Source organism: Hippocampus guttulatus, chromosome 4 (assembly GCF_054856545.1).
Source record: "Hippocampus guttulatus isolate MCC_2025c chromosome 4, RoL_Hgut_1.0, whole genome shotgun sequence".
Taxonomy (NCBI): domain Eukaryota; kingdom Metazoa; phylum Chordata; class Actinopteri; order Syngnathiformes; family Syngnathidae; genus Hippocampus; species Hippocampus guttulatus.
The window spans coordinates 22276923-22297869 of NC_141264.1; the positions used below are offsets into that span (position 1 = coordinate 22276923).

The 20947-nt window shown below is 46.0% G+C and overlaps 1 protein-coding gene across 2 annotated transcripts in view; it reads right to left on the reverse strand.

Annotated features, from left to right (window-relative positions):
• Positions 1–20947, reverse strand: part of LOC147206645 (alpha-1,3-mannosyl-glycoprotein 4-beta-N-acetylglucosaminyltransferase C-like) — a 78651-nt gene that overhangs the window by 44088 nt on the left and 13616 nt on the right. Inside the window, exon 2 of one of the 2 annotated variants that reach the window (XM_086109752.1) lies at positions 8065–8123. The gene's annotated coding sequence lies outside the window, so the exon portion shown is untranslated. Of the gene's footprint in view, positions 1–8060; positions 8124–20947 lie in introns of both variants that reach the window. The other variant, XM_086109751.1, reaches the window with a different exon arrangement.

Here is a 20947-nt window from a genome sequence, read left to right on the forward strand (position 1 = left end):
TCATGTTAGCCAGCTACTGCTAACGCTGATGATGCATGTCAAATAGTGGCGCGCCGTAGTAATATTTTATCTTGCTAATGCTCATGATGCATGTGATTTAATCTGTGTTAACTTGTCCACATTAATTGAATGTATGCTGGCTATAGCTAATGGCAATTGTGAAATAAAGTTGCGCTGTTTAAGCCACTGCTAACTCTGTTCATTAAAAATAGGGTTGTGGTTGTGCTAGCTAGCTAAGGCTAAGACTGATGGTAAGCATATTAATTAATGGTGCGCTGTGGTTGTGCTAACTAGTGAAAGCTACCACAAATGTATATTACAAAGAAAGCTATACAGATGGAGAGCATCTCAATTCACATTTTATATTTGCACTGTTCTCCATCCACCTGAATTATCACCATCGCAGAAAGGTCGCCCTTTCCCGCACCATTATTAGCATCAGCCGGCGTCGGATAAGAGCACACAGCGGCGGATAATAGGCTATCCTTTCCCGCGGCGCTCACACCGCCACACACAGCTGCCTCCCATTACCATAACACTCGGAGCCATAATAAGCCAGAAGAGGCTTCCAGTCGTGACGGCCACTGTGTGACGAGAGGTCAGTGGCGTCAAGGATGTTTGCTAGCGCGCAGCTAATTGTGAGAAATCAGGACGCCGCAGCAGCAGCAGCACGCCTTCATTTTTCTTTCTCTGTGTGGTCACTTGCTTCCTGGTCCGCCTTGGAGTGAAACAAAACTACCTCGGGAAAATATATCATTCAAGTGTGGGTGCTGCTATTGGAGATAAGCACATAAGATAAAACACATTGGAGGTGGCAGAAAAATATCACATCATAGATCATCACACTCGGTGTGAATCATCAATCGTAAATGGAGTTAAATGTATTGTATCTCAACTTTAATTATAGAGCACGTTATAAAAACCACCACAGCTCTAACAAAGTGCTGGAAGGATGACTACAGTGGTATTTCGGAGCAGGAGATAATATGTGCGATGTGGTGCAGATGTTTCTATTGTTGGTGGCAGCTAGCATGGTCCTAAAGCATCTCTCATTATTGCCCTCATTAGCGGTGCCATCAATATGGCGGCTGGCTGCCAGCAGACCTGATTTATGTGCCCAACTTCACCACTAAACACCAATTAATGATCTGGCAAGCGATTATGCAACATCGCTTTTTTACAATTTAGTCATACACCAACGTAGATCCCCCCTACCGGAGTCTTTTACATATGGACTGAACCAGATTTTAATTTCAGTGGTTGAGGTTATGGGGGCAATGTGAAGAGGCTGCAATTTTTGTTCTTTATTGTGCCAACAGCTGCATCTTTACAATATCACCACAGTCATTTGACTTTAAGATGACAGTTGGGGGGGGGGGGGGGGGCGAAATGCTATCCCGTTATATAGAAATGTCAGATAATTCCTCCAAAGATGGAAAACACAGGCTTTGACTTTGACCACTCCATTCCATGTCAGTGTCTCCAAGATGACTGACTATTGTCAACCCATCCAAGGTGAGTGACCGGATTCTAGTCCAGAGTAACGGGTGACCAATCCAGCATAACTGACTCGCAAACAATCCAACATGATTAATGGATGATAAATCTGACTTGCGATCAGTTGCTTGACAGGCGACCAATCCAGTGCGTGGTGTGCCTTTAGCCCACCGTCAGCTGATATGGAATCCTCAGTCTTGGTTCTACAAAAGCGAAGTGCTCCAGAAAATGGATGGATGCCATTTCCTCTTAAGGGATCATGGACTGGGCGCAGTTTGATGAGTATTCATGACAGTGTCACGCATCATCAAGAAAGCAATTATGCGGCAAATTAATTTGACCAAATTGTGAAAAATGGCAAACGCTCAAGTCAGTGGACTGTAACCGCGGTGTCATTTCAGAGCGGTGCTCTCCACAAAATGGCCCCCAAACTGTCTCAGGTGAGAGTGAGATGGAAGAGAGAAAAGGAAATCAGGTCAGCGTGACGATCTCTCTCCAGGGTTCCTCGCCGGCTCCGTAGACAGGAGGCCCCCGGGGGAAGCATACAGACGACACTTACACCCAGGGTGGTGACCACATGAGGCACTTGCATGTTGGAGTGCAGTATCGTACGAATGGGAGAAGAGCAACAAAATGGTCGTGTTGAGAAATGTCATCGTTTGGAAGAGGGCAGCGGAATGTATTTGACGATGCGTTGCAAGTGCCTGTTTGTGACACGTCCACATCACTCAACCATTCACCAACCCACTTACTCCATCGATTTCCAACCAGCCATCTGCATGCATCCATCCATCCAACAGGCCACACCTCCGCGCCATCAGCCACCCTTTCAACATCTACGAGTCATCCACGTATTCCATTAATCTATTCATCGATCGCCATCATCCGTCCAAGTGCCCATCTGTCCGTTCATCCGTCATCCTCATCAGGCATCCATCCATTCATCCATCCATCCTCGAGACATTCAATCCATTCCATCCTTCTCCTTCCACATCATCATTCATCCATCCATTCGTTCATTTCTGCATATGTATGCATGTGTCTGTGTTCCGAGTGTGAGGTGTGGTGCAATATTCATGGTAGAATTTTGACAAGCTGGCTGTCACAACTCCTCCCTACACACCCTCCCTCACTCGTTTACATTTCCTCTTGCCTGCACGCACGCACATTTCTCCTTTCACGTTTCCGCCCGCAGAGGATTCCATCTCCAAGATAAAGGAAAAAAAGGCATGCAGTTTTTGTTGTTGTTGTTGTTAAGTCATCATGAAAGGCTCGCTGCGAGTCCTTCAGCTCGCTCTTGCTACCTGATACATTTTCCCAAGGTGCTCCTTGGTGGCTCCTCTGTGAAATAGATTGAATTTATGCCAACGCAACGGAAGAAGAATCGAGGCGTCTCTTGAATTTATGTGGCGTTCCCCCCTAACCCCCAGACGCATATTGTTCAAAACCAGTCAGGACAATTATTTAAAAATAGTCAAGACAAATACACTACAGCTTGCGCTTTTAGTAATTAATTTTAATGTTTGGATTCAGGGGTTAGTGGTAGGGATTTAATGGATTTAACATATTCTACGGACGATAAATCACAGTTTTTTTGTTTGTTTGTTTTGCATAGTTTGGCCTGGGATGCAACTTTTGAGTGAAATGAATACATTATCTCATTTCACATGTTATTTCCACACAAAACCACAAGAGGGCGCACTAGGCCTGTTGATAGATCAACGATGAGTGACGTAGGTGACGTCGAATAGGAAGCGCCGCAGCTTCTACCTCCGGAGTTGGCGGAGTTGTTTAAAACTGACACAAAGGATGAACATTTGATTGGATTTAGTGATTTGGAGTGACACTGATGGTTTGGTAAACGTGTTAGCATGTTCTTTATGCTATAGTTATCTGAATAAGTCTTAATATGTTACGTGAACCTACCAGGCACGTTCCGAGTTCGTTGTTAATGCGTCATGTAACGTTAGCATAGCGTACACTTATTCAGCCTGTTTGATATTTTATTTTATTTTAAATTGCCTTTCAAGATGACATGTATGTTCTTGGTGTTGGATTTTATCAAATAAACGCCCCCAAAAAATGTGACTGACACTCTTTTCTTGTTTATTATGCATTTTATGGCTGGTGCGACCTATACTCCAGAAAATACAGTGAGTAAATCATTTAAGACCCTGTAAGGTGAATTCAGATTTGTGTTTCTTCAAAAAAAATCTATTAAATAATCATGACCCCTAATCTGGTGGCACTGAAAAGGAATAGGATTTATGTGTTGACACGGAACAATCATCCTGAGGATTTGGAGACACGTGACAAAGACGTGAAGGTGTTTGACCTGTGTCAGTATCAATGGGGCTCTTCCCGTGACACAGAACGCGAACACTCGATAACGGAAACAAAACCAGTGGGATTCTTGCTCATCCAAAGGGAGCAAGAAGAGAAGATGTTTCCCCGCATTTTCTCTCTCGGCCGGAGAGTGCGTGGGAACGAACGTCTGCAGTGAGGCGCTCAAGTCAAAGTAAATCCTCAGCCATCAGCGGCAGAAAATCTTTGTGCGGTGACAGGCGGCTTGTTTAAGTCCGGCAGAGCGTTTGGCCGTGGAAGGCACCATTGATCATCTTGCTGCAACGTGATTAGCCTCCGAGCAAGCAGCACAAAAGCAGGCAGGCAGGCAGGCCGGTAGTAAGGATGACTTGAAGGTTGCAAATCAAGCTTTCATTATCACTGCAGCATTGGAGGTTTTCGTTTGATTATCCGGTGGCCAGTTTAAGGTCATTGACTGGCATCCAAACTAAGATAGTCATCTCTTCTTGACGTACAACAGATATGCTCAGATGATGGGATGGTACTCTTAACGTTCTGACATCATAGATGCCGAGGTTGGCAATGATTGAAGACCCAAGTGCAGGGAAGCGGGTAGGCAAAACCAGGGAATCCAAAACAGGATTTATTCAAGAGAACAAAAAAGCAAGCGGGGTGTGAATACGTTTCAACACGACTACACTATATCCATCCATCCATTTTCTGATCCACTTTATCCTCACAAGGGTCGTTTATATATTTTTTAAGGTGGTTAAAAAAAAAACTAAAAAAATACGAGCAGCTGCTTTAGCACATACAGTGTAAGGATACAAACGGTCTCCCAGCAGCTCATTAAAGCCGTAATCACGTTGTAGAGGAAACACTCAAAGGGGTGTGGGGGGGTTGGAGCTTGGGCTCTGTGCACTTTTACTTAACAAAGTCAGCTAATTAGGTCAGAGCTCTCTATCCTCGTAGAGCTCTGAGGCCAGAGTGCTGGCCCGGAATTCACCTCCTTCTGCGGTTGAACGTCAGGAAGTTTGGACGCCATCGTTTGTTTCTTCTGCCCGGTGACAAAAGGCCAAACGCATCACAGGCGCGCCCGAGCAAGGTACCTCCGCCGAGGCGAACTCATCTTCTATCCCCCTGTCAGAGATTTTCTCGGACAAAGTTAAAGAAATGACTCGGCACACAGGAAAATTGGCTTCAATATCGGCGGAAGCGGATCTCTGAGAGCGAACGACGGTTAGTTGCTCCGCGATCACACTCGAGCTCCCTTCCCGCCAATTCAGGCTTTTATTGTAACATACAAGGAAAACACTGCCCCCGATATTTGTATACCGCACCCACGGTCCGGCCCCTCGGTAGTGATGGGTTACCTGTGTTAAACATTGAACCACCAGTACATTGGCGCCTTTTCTGGCTGGTCTACATCGAATTAGCATGTTGTAGACTTTGCGGCTGGCCAATGTCGTCTGGGCGCGACGGGTGTTCTCAACTCGTCTTTTGTTGTTCAACCGCTGTTCCCGAATTATTCATTCCCCTTTTGTGACCGAGTTTCGCCCTCTCCCCCGTGATCGCCCACCTGTATTGACGTGCTAATTGTGGACTTCAACAGCCCTCTGGCTTTGTGCACAGGAATTTGGGGGTGCTGGATACGCACCCGAACATTTAGATGTGTCCAGATTAAATGAAACTTTAAACATGATACAATTTTGCTCATAGATTCCTCTAACACCCCCCCCACCCCCCCCCCCCCGAGGACATGTCCGGGTGTCACTTCGGTGGGGCGAAGACAGCAGACGGTGGAAGCGGGAGATGTCATCCTTTTTTCTTCCCGATAGCGACGCAACCCCATCGCTGTCCCGATGGAGGATCAATGATGTCAAAAAGCCTCCTTCGAAGGAAGACTTCTTTTCCCTTTATTTAACCCATATTTATCATATGACTCACATTGTGTCATATGATACATTTATGATGAAATTCAACCCAGTTACTGTTAAAAAAAAAAAGATTTGCTCACTACTACCACGATGATGAAATGATTCACCCCATTACAATGCGATATGATCAAGTCGATTGGAAAGTTGAAAGCAAACACGGTGAATCAGCAAGTAGCCGTTATGCCGCATGCAATAAGATTCCAACAAAAGGGAAGTCAGTCAAAGGAGTATAAATGCTTTTAAATCCAGGTTCATAAAGATGTTTTCTTCGTTGAACGTTCGATGTTTTCGAACGTTCACGAGCTAATGCGCTAATCGCTGTACGTAAATGCTAACCGTAAACAATTGGAACATCCATCAAATGTAAATTCACGGTGAACACACCCCACTAATTAATAATATTGCATACATTTACATTACATAGACATACGGGCTTGGCTTAGGACATGAAGTTGCAGTCCATCTTTCGGAGCTTCAACGTAAAACAGCTCGTGTCTCACGCAACAACACGCGGTGTGCCCTTCACAATAACAAATTGACTTTACAAAATAAAGCAGCTCTGTAACTATAGAAACAGAAAACGAATGTTCAATGGCTCTTCAGGAGCCAGAATAATGTCCTAGGATCGGCTCCGATTAATATACACACTCACACACGCAATCCAATTAAGATGTGACGCGTTCCAAACAAGAGGCTGGGATAAGATACACTCCAATTACAGAATAATATACTCCAATAAATTGCCATCCACTAATTAAAACGCATATGATGCCGTCCAATTAAGATATGACCCACTTAAAAAAAAACAACCACAAAATTCGACGCCAGTTTCAAAACATGTACGACGCTGAAGGCATTTCATTTTGATGTAGGGATGAATGGCAAGCATCAAAAGTCACCCTTTCAAAGACCGCGGTCACTACAGTGGACAGTTTATCATGTTATTAGGTCAAAGGGTGCACGAAAGGGTTGTGACGGGTGGAAGGATTCACCGCTGAGTGATGCGAGTTGGTAACCATGGTGACCGCCGAAATGCATCAGATCTGTCACATGACTCTTTTATTCCTGTCCAATATGACACTCACTGTATACTGCATGGCGCCAGGATAACAACAACAACAACAACACATCACAGACCCAAAACCGTGTTGTCCGCGGACCCACGCCACAACCTTCAGTTTGATTTCTTCTCGTCAGACTTTCTTCAACTGGATGGCCACCACATAACAAGAGCTAATATCGAGCTCCAGAGGCTCTGATTTTCCGCTCTGAGAACTTTATTAACGTAATGCCCGGGAAACATAATGGGATTATTTTTCAAAGGCTTGCAGTGTTGTCACTGCAAATGAATTAAAAAGACCAAAAAAAAAAAAAAAAACGACACTGGATGGACATGTATTATTTTGCAAGTTTTTGAAACCAAAAGTCAAGCCCATAGGTCACTTTCCATCCCCTCACAGCAGTGTTGAAATTAGCACGTTTTGGGGTAGCTGTCCTGTATTATGCAAATGAGCCACTGCTCACCCCTCCTCCTCCTACTGCGGACTGTACCAATGTGAGTTATAAATAGCGCGGAATGCCTACAATTATGACACATCGCTGTTCACACCAATTGAGATGCGATCCCCAATTATTGGAATCCCATTGATGATGATACGCGTCACTCCGGTTGGGATGCAATACGACTTCCTTCCTTACAATTATGATCCAATTTACTCCTGATTCAAACCAATTATGAGATCATATGTCTTGTTCCAATCACAATGCAATTTCCTGTCGTTACAATGCAGTTTACTTTCATTTTATTACGATTGACTATAATCAATACAGGATTTACGCTAATCATGATACAATTCCCTCCCAATATGTGATTATTTACGATTAGAATAAAATTCACTTGAAAGACAAGGCCATTTGAACCAAGCACGAAGCGATTCACTACAATTTAGATACGATTCAATTTGATTACAAATCGATTCACTCCTATTTTGAGACGATTTGCTCCAATTACGACGCGTCTCACTCACCTGTTACGATAAAATTCACTGCAATTAGAGTACAATGTAATTCACTCCAATTCCAAAATTCACCTGATGCAATTCATTCCATTTCCAATACGATTCATCGCAATCCCCCCATCGACTGCGGGGTGCACCAAGGCCCGGAATACGTACCACTGAACGTGTTACATGTCGGGCTTTTTGTGACAACTACATTTACTTAAATTGCACGAGGCGTACGTGTAACCAACATGAAAACCTGGGCAAAGCTGTTGACGGATACGCGGAGGGCCAATAAAAACGGTGAAAGCGCCACACTTACTTACTTCCACTGCGGGGCCATCACTGAGCTCACACATCAAAGTGGCAGAGGGTCCTTTCCGGCCTAAAAGGGAAGAAACAAAAGGAACATTAAATGGCTTAGCCACACACACACACACACACACACACACACTTGCGCGCAGTAAAGCTCAAGCTGAAGTTGTGCAAAAGAAAGATGGAGGCACACGAGAGAGCAAGTGCCATTGATTTTCCCTCTTGTGAAGTGCCGCTTCATCATTTCTCCAGACACAATCTATTGATCGGCCGCCTTTAGTTTGTTGTTAATTTTGGGGGGCTCCAAAAGCCATCGTCCACACTGACACTTGAACCTCGCCTGTGATGGATGGCAGTGGAGAGAGGGGGACAACGCTCTTATATGACCTCGTTTTTCTTTCTTCTTTTTTTTGGAACCAATAAAGTACTGTTAACCTGGACTAGATACAGCCCAGGCCCGCTCACAAGAGGTGAAAATCCGCAAATATTGAGAGATCACATCACTCAATGTATCAAAGCATTGTAACCTATCTGCACACAAACATACAAATAACAAGCACAAAATAAATTGAAAATAGAAAAAGGTGCCTTTAAGAGGCAGGGCCAAGTGGCCTGCTATGTGACGTTAGTCATGAGTCGTCGTGTGAGCTTGTGGGCGTGAGCTGAGGCTGACGGCAGCTCCATGCATGCTTATTGTGTTTGTAGTGCTCCCCAGTCAAGTAATGATGCCTCACCCGAACATTTATATTTGATGACGGCAAAACACTGCTTTTGTCTAAACACCACCTCTTTAAAAAAGCCAGTTAGTGCGCATATACTCACTTAGGGCGAGTGCAAGTAAAAAAAGAAAGCCTAGCTTGGCCCACCTCCTTTTCCCTTATACACAAAAAACAGCTAAAAAAAAAATAGATCACCCTCTTGGCTCTGCACACAAACCCGTTCAAAAATTTGGTGCACGCCCGTCACCAAAAAACAAACAAAAAAAACCTGAGTTGGCACACCGTCTCTTCCATCACAAATAGTACAGAAAAGGCTTAATTGAAAGAAGCTCCTATCCACAAAAACCTTACTTGGGGGTGAGTGCAAGTTAATAAAAACTTGTTGCACCGCCTACTTCTTCTCACATGGTATAAAATTACCAAAAAAGCTTGATATGGCACACCATCTCTCCAAATCAAAGCCAACATTGGTGAACATATTCACTTGAGGATATGTGCGAGTACAAAGAAACAAAAAGCCTAAGTTGGTACACCCCCTTTCTGCCACACACAAAGAAATTGGTGTTGCCATGCTTTTGCACAAGTGTCTGTGGACAACAGCACTCAGCATGTTATAAATTATTCACCGGCGCAAAAAAAAAAAAAAAAAAAGAACAGCGTGCACACACAGATCAAAAGGTGTGTTTTGGTGCGCGATTTGTCACCTTCGCATCACAGTGGGAACGCAATTTGCACATCCTTGCTGACAATATCTCAAAAATAAACAACGCCTGCCGGCGTCGCTTATTTTCTGCCGTTTTATTTGAAAGAGCAGCGTGTGGGCGTGCAACAGCATGACTGAGTGTAAAATAGAGAGTGAGTGGATAGGCGGCGGTGCGGGGTGAGGGAGGGGTGCGCATGCTGGTGATCCTTTGTCAAGCGCTCAGTGCCATTTAATGGCCTGTAAAAGGCCCCTTTGCAGCAGAAAGAACAGGCAATTAGCATAGTGAGTGGATTACAAGATTGCTCTGACTCCGGGATTAATGTGTGCACTTCATCCTCTCTTTGCTTTTACTATTTACTGCGCCGCAGGAACTCATTTCTCACTCCCTGGGATTTCTTTTTGGATCCTGCTGGTATCGTTGTCAAAGAAAAAAAAAAAACAAGTAGACACTTTATTAGTTTCACCTAGTCAATGTGACACCATGTGATGAACCTTCATGCACCCCTATCAAGTCTGCCTACCTTAGCGCAAGCCAAGCAGGTGAGCTGTGGTGCACCAAGTGAACCCTGGTGTGCACAAAACAACCGAAACATGGTGCAAGTCAACAACAACGAAAATGGAGCATCGACAAGTGAGCCCTGGTTGGCATCTCACAAGTGAATCAAACACTAAACAATTTAATCCTGGCACAAGGCTGTGCACCAAACAAGTAGCGTGCATCAAAAAGGTGATCTCAGGTGCGCACCAAACAAGGGAAACCTGGTGTGCATCAATTGAATCAATTTGGATGGGAACCAAATGAGGAACTGTACACCAAACAAGCAAACAATGCTGTGCACAAAAAACGGAATCCTATTGCACACCAGACAAAGTAACCCTGGGACTCTTGGAAAAAAAAAAAAACAACTCAACCACTGCACACCAAACAACTGATACACACCATGGCGCATCATACAGGTGCATGCGGTCCCTGATCCATCGAAAAACAGAATACGTGGGCACACCAGACAAAGAAACCCTGAAAAAAATCTGAACCGGTGCGGATCAGTGGTGGTGAGCGCAAAACAAGTGACCCACACAATTTATCCCTGGTGCGAACAAATAATTGAATCCTAGTACCTGGTACTTCTTTGATACTCATGAGCGTTCGGTTGTTTGGTGCACACCAAAGTTTGCAACTGGACAACGCCACCCTGGTAGAACCAAACATCAAACCCTGGTGCACACCAAAAAAGTGAACCCTGGTGTATGTCAAACAAGCAAACACAAGAGCTCACCAATCAGGTGGACTTGGGTGCGCACCAAAGAATTTAACACCAGAGAAGCAAAAACTGTAGTGTGCCAAGCGAGTCAACTGAGTAAACACCTACAGAACACTGATGCGCACCAAACAACGGAACCATTTAGATTTTTACCACACACCAAAGTTTGCAATTGTTCAACTGGACACCAGTAAGAACCAGGCATGCAAACCTGAGTGCGCACCATTCAAGCCTACCTCACTTTGCACAGTGGTGTGCGCTCAACGAGCAAACCCTGTTGCGCAACAAACAGCAAAATCCTGTCGGGCCACAGCAAAACTGACTCCGGTGTAGCCAAACAAGTGAAATGAAGTCTCAAATGATCCAAGGCACACCACGACTCTCATCAGTATTCTACAAGTGAACTTGTGGGATGCACTGCACTTCGCCAGCAACTTGGCCAGTATCTCCGCCATCATTCCTGCTCCGCCACACGATATCATCTTTAATCCGCAGCCCGCCCGCCTGCCTGCCACCTCCGTCCAGATTCTTCTCAAGACGCAGCCTCGGGCGGCCACAACTCATCACGATGAGCCGAGAGCCTCCAAACAAAACTAATACGCACACCCTCTACGCTGAATACGCCTGAAGTCCAAAAAGCCTGATTTGGCGCACCCCTTGTAACTCCACACATAAGACGTCAAAAAGGAACGTGCTTATATATAAACAAACACAAAGGGGAGGAGGTGGGGGGGGGGGGGGGGTTTGTTTTTGAATACAGTACTTTATGCATGTTTGAAGATTGCACTGCTCATTATGCACACAAAAAAAGAAAAAAAAAGACCTATGGTAACGCGTACCAAAAAAAAGTCAGACTGTTCACACCCTTCTCCGCTGCAATCGTAAATAAGCTCTATTTGGTCCACCGCCTTGCCAAGAAAGCCTTCGTTAGTGCATCCACGCCAGTTTGAATGCAATAGTGAGAAAAAAATTTATATATACTGTATACACACACACACACACACACACATATATAGTACTCATTTTCACTGTGGAGGAGGTGAGAAAACAAACAGCAATAACACACAGCTTGTGCGTGCGTGTGTTCGCAGATCAATAATGTCACATTGCAGCCAAGATCAGCTCAAAAACAATCACGCTCAGTGTATTCACTCCATCAAGACAACCTGGTGAGTCAGTGCTTTGGACGACCTAAAGCAAAAAAATTAAAATATAAAACTGGGTTGGCATTTCCCCTCCACAACCCCCGCCCCCTAAAAAAAGCCAGAGTTAGCATACAACACAAATAAAATAATAAAAGTTTCAACTTCAGCATGCCCTCTCCCTGCACCTTTTCCCTTGCACCTTTTCTCCACAGAATGCAATAAAAATCGCCAAAAGCTTGAATTGGTACACCAGCCGACACAGAACACACACACACACACTCGCATACAAAGCCTGACTTGGTGCCTTGCTGCTCACAATATAGCACAGATATAAAGTTAAAATAAAGTCTGAGTTGAAGCACCCCCTCATCCCTGGAAAAAAAAAAGCCTGATTTGGCACAACCTTTCTCAACCACCCACAAAAAAGGAAAACTAAATTCCAGAGTTGGCAGCCCCTCTATCAGCCACACCAAAAGAATGGTGTACCCCAGCACTGTCTCACACATGTAAAGTAAAGAAAAAAAAAAACAACTGACAGCCTGGATCGAAAACAGTCAAATGAAAACCCCGAGTTGGCGCACCTCCAGCCCCCTGCGCACAAATACACCTCCAAAAAGGCTTGATTTGGTGCAAACACTCACAAAAACACTGTCAGCTGGCACACACTCTCCAACTGCATACAAATGCTGGCTAAAAACGTGCACATTGGCCTCTACCACGTTGGCTAAACATAAAATGAAATACCTGAGTTGATGCACCCCATGACATCGGCACACAAATTGTTGGCGAACCCCTGTGTTCACACAGTACACAAAAAAAGTCCAAATACACTTGATTTGGTGATTAAAAACAAAAGAAAACCACGCATTGAGACACACCCTCCACCATCAAATGAGTCGGCGCACCCCAACGCCCACTACAAATCGCACCATCAGTACATTAAAACGATGACATGGCTCTTTTTGTTTTTGCTAGCGTCGCATCGACATGTGATACGTCGCCGCAGAGTCAGATGCGGTTGAAAGCCAAACTCTTGACCCAACCCAACGGCACAACGCAACACACAAATGTACGACAGGAGGGCCGCTTTGCTTTATTAGCGCTAATGTGCCAACTGCCTCGCGGGATGACTCCTCATTAAAGATGGAGGATGTGAATGACAAAGTAGACCATCTGACTAATTGGTATTGTTATACAGCGTGCGTCAAAAATCAACAGGCGCACCTTTGTCTGTTAATTGGGTCTCATCATGACATACGCAGTCAGTTTATTAGCAGTGATCAGAACGCCAATGCGCGTCATGGCATTCCTTGGAGATTAACGAACTTTTGTTTCCTTCATGGGCTGCTTTACAGCCTCATGTGACACCTGAAAAAAAAAACCTCTAACCTGGCCTTCAACACTTCATTTGAAATCCTAATCGTAGTTTTAAATTCAATCCAAATTTGAAACCCCAGCTCTTGTTTGAAACCCTCAACCAAATTTGAAATCTTTAACCTTACTTCAAATCATAAATTTAGCTGACGCTAATGCTAGCACGGATATGCGAGCAACACTGCGTGGCGTTTCGCACCGGCTTTATGATGCTAAATCGGCCAGTGTAATTTGTCCAGGGTTTGATTCATCACACTTACAGTCCATCATGGCGTTTATGCTCCAGACCACGCTGTGATAAGTGAAATCTGCAATATAGAGATACCCTATTTATATACTCCCTCGGCATGTTTTTATAGCATTCTTTTTTTTTCATGTCTTTAAAAACACTTACATGTGTTGTGAGAGGGAGACAAAAATTGTGCGCAAACCGATTAATTGTGTATCTTGGGTTTACAGGTTTACAAATGTCGTTTATGTCAAACTAACAGTTTATCATCTCACAATCTACATCAACAACCATCTCCAAAGATGCACACTCCCACCGTTGCTTACTGTCGGCGTAAAACGCAGGATGGGAGAGACTCGAGTCGTTCAACAATCTCTTTCTCATACCTTCAGGAAAAAAAAAGAGGCCTACCACTTCCTGTTTTCTTTCAGATTTTACACAGTGTTAAACACAGTACTGTTCCGCTAACTAGTGGCTGAAGGTGGAATTACATCTCGGAATAAAGAACAGAATTAAGCTTTAACTGTACAAAGAAAAAAAATCTGAAATAGCGGGACCTTGAAACCGCTACGCAAGGGGTGTTTCTGTCATCCAGGGGTTGCAAACTTGCCGTACGTGGGCACCAGATGGCCCCCAAGGATCAGTAGTGGGGCATTGTGGTTTTTCTCCCAATGTTGTCACCTTTTGATAGAAGCATTGTTTGGATGCTGCCCTTTTGTTCCCTCAGCTTTCTATCTGTTATCTTTTTTTAAATCTAAAAATTGAGGCGCCGTCTGACGACTCGATAATCTTACTATTGTGTCTCTCCTTGTTGGTGTCATGCTCTCGAATGTTCTCAGAAAGATTGAAATTGTGAAATTAATTTCTTTGCCCTGTACCCGTGACATGTTCAACAACAATAACATTTCCACTTCCATCCATAATTTCAAGCAATTTTGTGCATTTTGACAAATCTGGTTACACCGCCCGCGTGTCGTTCAAGTTTGCGCCTGTTTTGAATGTTCAGTCTTGAGTACACCAGGCCCTGGGTGTTCGGTGTCAGTTTGCTTGTGGCTTTGAACTTTCAAAGACACTCTGCAGTCCCGAAGACCTCAAAGAACCTCCACACGTGTGTGGACCCTAATACAAGTTATGAGCGTGCAACAGAGAAGTTTCATCTGTGACCCTCCACCCCCTTCCCACAAGTAAAAAAGGTGAGCCCGATAAAAGGCAATTTACTGCTTGGCTGCTCCAGCGACTAAATGCACCATATGGACAAAAGGCTCCTCTTAATCAATTAATTCATCAATGGAGAGTTGGAGCGGAGCCCGAGTTGTTAATTTGTCATTTTAACAAGACATTTTTAGAAACACACTTTTGGAAAGGGCCCCACTGCTCCACAGCTCACCAAGCCTGACTTGAAACCCTAATTTGAAAAATTAACAATTGTTTGAAATCCCAACCCGGTCTTCAAAAAGTTAGTGCATCAAGACAGGGTTTAAAATTAAGGTTTCAAAATAAAGGTTAGGGCTTCAAATCAGTGTTTAAGGATTTGCAAACTGGGGTTATGCTTTCAAATCGGTGTCGGGGTCACTTGAAACACGAACCCTGCCTTGAAACCTTAATCCGAACTCTCAAATTGCCTTCCCTCTCCATTTATGCGCCATTTATTGTCCATGTTTTCTTTTTGTATCGGTGCGACAGCAACTAACGTTCAAAAGTTGTCGATGAACAGAGGGCAAACCAAGTTTAGGAAAGAAAGTGAGTATGTTTCTTTGGCTGCGCTGAGATTCCGCCGTCCCCAAAGCGGGGCCGTGCTTTGTCGCACTCTGTGAAATGAGCTTACAATTCCATTACACGCTGGCCCGGGCCCGGACAAGAGCTCACTCTTGTTTCCATCAGCCCACAGGTGGACCCCGGGGGCCGACCGACGCAGTCCGCTGAGCCGTGAGGAAACACAGCCGACGCCCACCGAATTGCGATTCACTAAGAACTTCCTCGCAGGCTTTTATTTTGAAATAACATGGGGTGGGGGGGGGTGAGCGTTACTTTGGAAGGGCTCTGTCATGAAAATCGAGCACAGCAAAGGGTGGGATTCAGGTAGCTCAATGTGCTTCACACTCAAAGGCATTTACAAACAAAAAAATTCAAATTGTGCACAGCGCAAGGAAAGCATTCCGAAAAAAAATGATCCTAGAAATGCTTTAAAATACCTTAATCATAGGTGTGAGGTGGAAAAAGGTATTGTTTTTACCCTGGATTTAAAAGCATTTTCACTCTAGGCTTATTTAATTTGCCAGCAGCATCACAGATAAACGCTGATGCACCATTTTTGCTTTGAACTCTGGGCTCCACTAAGCGGCCAAGTCTGCTGACCTCAGAGCCATTCTGGGTTTATATCAATTATTATTTATTCAATGTATTCACAGCCTAAGCCATTTATTAAATGATAGACCAGTAGCAGAATTTTTTTAATCGATTCTACAGCTGCCTGGGAGCCAGTATAAAGCCTTAAGTCTTGAAGTAATGTGGGGGTTTTTGTTCCTTTTCTTTATTTTTTGTAGAGGGACAATGTACATGAATAAACATTTCAATAATAATAAGAGGCTATTCCCATAAGTAGTCTTGCCATGAGGAACATGGCTGATGAAAAGCAAAATTGACAACAATGTAACAGGAATGCATAATACGATCAAAATACGGACACAATCTTGAAAAACAAACATGACTAATAACCCTCTGTGTATTATGTTGACAAATTTGGTTGTCAATCAAACATCCATCCATTCATTTTCTGATCCACACCTTGTGGGTGCGCCAGAGCCAATTCTGGCTGACTTGGGGAAGTAGGCGGGGAGGACACCCTGAACCGGTTGCCAGCCAATCGCAGGGCACACATAGACAAACAATCATTCGCACTCACAGTCACAAGTTTGAGTGTTCCATTAACCTGCCATGCATGTTTTTGGGAATGTGGGAGGAAATCGGAGTACCCGGGGAAAACCCACACAGGCACTGGGAGAACATCTACACTCTACACTCTCTACACAAGAAGGCCGGAGCCGGAATCGAACCCTGAACCTCTGCACTGTGAGGCCAGCGTGCTAAACAGTCCCTTCACCGTGCCGCCCTGTCAATTAACAATTTCTTTAAATTATACTTATGTGACTCAGGGCTATATAAATATATTTGACTTGATGTAAATGAGCTGCATCAGATGAACTCTCTTATGTTTTGTGGGATTACATTTCCCTCATAACTTGCCCTCAAAGCATAAAACGACTGACCAAAATGAGGTGCTTTTTTGGACGACTTTCACAATCTGCTCTAGCAACTGCTGATCTCAATTATAGAAGATGACAGAGTGGATGTGGAGCTTGTCTTTGACGCATGAGGATATTTGAATACATACATTTGTGTGGGTTTGGTTTTTTTTTCATGTTTTTGTATTTTTGTCTAATTTATTTTGTCGTTTTCATCTCATAATTTTTGTCATGTCTAATGTGTGTGTGTGTGTGTGTGTGTGTGTTTTATGGCATCCATTTAAAGATTTAAGCATTGAAGAGCCAGGGGGGCCCACTGCAGTAATAATAAAAGCTGGAATGACCGCCATGAATCATTGTGAGTGTGACACTTTTCACTCGGTGGATGGTTTCTGCGGACGATTGAAGTCGGTGCGATGACTCCACACTGCAAATAGATGCCGTTGGCCACAAGGGGGCAACATCAAATCCTCCTTTTCGTCAACAACCTTTGTTTTGGCTCCTCGGGGTTCCCGTCAGGCCCGCCAACTCCGTGATTGAACACAGCCTGTTTTTGTTGTTTTGTTTTGTTTTTAGCGCTCCTTTCAGCACCCTGCCATCACTAATTTTGTTTTGTTGTGTGCGTGCATGCGTCCCGTCGGCCTAATTACGTGCGGGATATTTACAGGGGGCCGTCGAAGCTGACGGGTGATGAAGCCGGCGTCGTAACTAAAATATACGGTGAGCCGCAGCGAGACATGGAGATATGCAGCCGAGGACGTGGGGAAATTGCGGCAGTATTAAAACGAAATGTTGAAATGCTGGCAACCAATTGGATTCGAGGGGGAAGGGGCGAAATCAATGGAAAAAAAAAATTGTCCTCGATTCACAGCATTGTTGAACGTGAGGGCTTGATTGCAGGGCATTCACGTGCTTAGCATGATGCTACACCATATTAAAAAACAAAATAAATAAAATACAATAAAAATCACACTAGAAATAATGTCAACGATCACGCCACAAACAAACATGTTTATAAAAAAATCATGGATCAGAAATCAGAAAAAAAAAAAAAAGTTGCTTAAATTTAAAAGATAAAATAAACTAACAAGTTACTTTCTGTTGCCGGGTTAATTTAAAAAATGGGAAATTATTTTTTTTAAATGATCACAAAATTAAAACTGTCAAAAATTAAAACTCCCCTCCGTGAGTCGTCACCTTACCGTGGTGGAGGGGTTTGTGTGTCCCAATGATCCTAGGAGCTAAGTTGTCTGGGGCTTTATGCCCCTGGCAGGGTCACCCATGGCAAACAGGTTCTAGGTGAGGGGCCAGACAAAGCACGGCTCAAAGACCCTTATGATGAGAAAAATATATGGACCAAGGTTTCCCTTGCCCGGACGCGGGTCACCGGGGGCCCCCTCTGGAGCCAGGCCTGGAGGTGGGGCTGGTTGACAAGCGCCTGGTGGCCGGGCCTACACCCATGGGGCCCGGCCGGGCACAGCCCGAAGAGGCAACGTGGGTCCCCCTTCCCATGGGCTCACCACCCATGAGAGGGGCCAAAGGGGTCGGGTGCAATGTGAGCTGGGCGGCAGCCAAAGGCGGGGACCCTGGCGGTCCGATCCTCGGCTGCAGAAGCTAGGTCTTGGGACGTGGAATGTCACCTCTCTGGCAGGGAAGGAGCCCGAGCTGGTGTGAGAGGCAGAGAATTTCCGACTGGATATAGTCGGACTTGCCTCCACACACAGCCTGGGTTCTGGTACCAGTTCTCTTGAGAGGGGTTGGACTCTCTTCCACTCTGGAGTTGCTCAAGGTGAGAGGCGCAGAGCAGGTGTGGGCATACTCATTGCCCCCCGGCTCAGTGCCTGTACATTGGGGTTCACACCGGTAGACGAGAGGGTTGCCTCCCTCCGCCTTCGGGTGGGTGGACGGGTCCTGACTGTTGTTTGTGCATATGCACCAAACAGCAGCTCAGCATACCCACCCTTTTTGGAGTCCTTGGAGGGTGTGCTGGAGAGTACTCCTGCTGGGGACTCCCTTGTTCTGCTGGGGGACTTCAATGCTCACGTGGGCAATGACAGTGAGACCTGGAGGGGCGTGATTGGGAGGAACGGCCCCCCCGATCAGAACTCGAGTGGTGTTTTGTTATTGGACTTCTGTGCTCGCCACGGATTGTCCATAACGAACACCTTGTTCAAACATAAGGGTGTCCATATGTGCACTTGGCACCAGGACACCCTAGGCCGCAGTTCGACGATCGACTTTGTAGTTGTATCATCGGATTTGCGGCCGCATGTTCTGGACACTCGGGTGAAGAGAGGGGCGGAGCTGTCAACTGATCACCACCTGGTGGTGAGTAGGCTCCGATGGTGGGGGAAGATGCCGGTCCGTCCTGGCAGACCCAAACGTATTGTGAGGGTTTGTTGGGAGCGTCTGGCGGAATCCCCTGTCAGAAAGAGTTTCAACTCCCACCTCCGACAGAGCTTTTCCCATGTTCGGGGGTGGGGGGGACATTGAGCCCGAGTGGACCATGTTCCGTGCCTCTATTGTTGAGGCGGCCAATCCGAGTTGTGGCCGTAAGGTGGTTGGTGCCTGTTGTGGCGGCAACCCCCGTACTCGCTGGTGGACACCAGCAGTAAGGGATGCCGTCAAGCTGAAGAAGGAGTCCTATCGAGCCTTTATGGCCTGTGGGACCCCAGAGGCAGCTGACGGGTATCGACTGGCCAAGCGGAACGCAGCTTCGGTGGTCGCCGAGGCAAAAACCGGAGCATGGGAAGAGTTCGGTGAGGCCATCGAGGAAATTCTGGTCCACCATCCGACGTCTCAGGAGGGGGAAGCAGTGCACCACTAACACTGTGTACAGTGGGGATGGGGCGCTGCTGACTTCGACTCGGGACAATGTGAACCGGTGGGCAGAGTACTTCGAAGACCTCCTCAACTCCACCAACACGCCTTCCTTGGAGGAAGCAGAGCCTGTGGACTCTGAGGTGGGCTCTCCCATCTCTGTGGTTGAAGTCACCGATGTGGTTAAAAAGCTCCTCGGTGGCAACGCCCCAGGGGTGGATGAGATCCGCCCGGAGTTCCTCAAGGCTCTGGATGTTGTGGGGCTGTCCTGGTTGACAAGCCTCTGCAACATCGCGTGGTCAACAGGGAGAGTGCCTCTGGATTGGCAGACCGGGGTGGTAGTCCCTCTTTTTAAAAAGGGGGACCGGTCTGTTTCAACTACAGAGGGATCACACTCCTCAGCCTCCCTGGTAAGGTCTATTCAGGGGTGCTGGAGAGGAGGGTCCGTCAGGAAGTCGGGCCTCAGATTGAGGAGGAGCAGTGTGGTTTTCGTCCCGGCCGTGGAACAGTGGACCAGCTCTACACCCTTAGCAGGGTCCTCGAGGGTATGTGGGAATTCGCCCAACCAGTCTACATGTGTTTTGTGGACTTGAAGAAGGCGTTTGACCGTGTCCCTCGGGGAGTTCTGTGGGGGGTGCTTCGTGGGTATGGGGTACCGAACCCCCTGATACGGGCGGTTCGGTCACTATACCACCGATGTCAGGGTTTGGTTCGCATTGCCGGCAGTAAGTCGGAATCGTTTCCAGTGGGGTAGGACTCCGCCAAGGCTGCCCTTTGTCGCCGATTCTGTTCATAACCTTTATGGACAGAATTTCTAGGCGCAGCCGAAGCGATGAGGGGGTCCGTTTTGGGGGCCTCAGTATTGCATCCCTGCTTTTTGCAGATGATGTGGTGCTGTTGGCTCCTTCAAACAGGGCTCTCCAACTCTCACTGGAGCGTTTCGCAGCCGAGTGTGAAGCGGCTGGGATGAAGATCAGCACCTCCAAATCTGAAACCATGGTCCTCAGTCCGAAAAGGGTGGAGTGCCCCCTCCGGGTCGGGGAGGAGATCTTGCCCCAAGTGGAGGAGTTCAAGTATCTTGGGGTCTTGTTCACGAGTGGGGGCAGGAGGGAGCGAGAGATCAACAGGCGGATCGGTGCAGCGTCTGCTGTGATGCGGACGTTGTATCGGTCTGTCGTGGTGAAGAAGGAGCTGAGCCAAAGGGCGAAGCTCTCAATTTACCGGTCGATCTACGTTCCAAGCCTCATCTATGGTCACGAGCTATGGGTCGTGACCGAAAGAACGAGATCCCGGTTACAAGCGGCCGAAATGAGTTTTCTCCGCAGGGTGTCCGGGCTCTCCCTTAGAGATAAGGTGAGAAGCTCGGTCATCCGGGAGGGGCTCAGAGTCGAGCCGCTTCT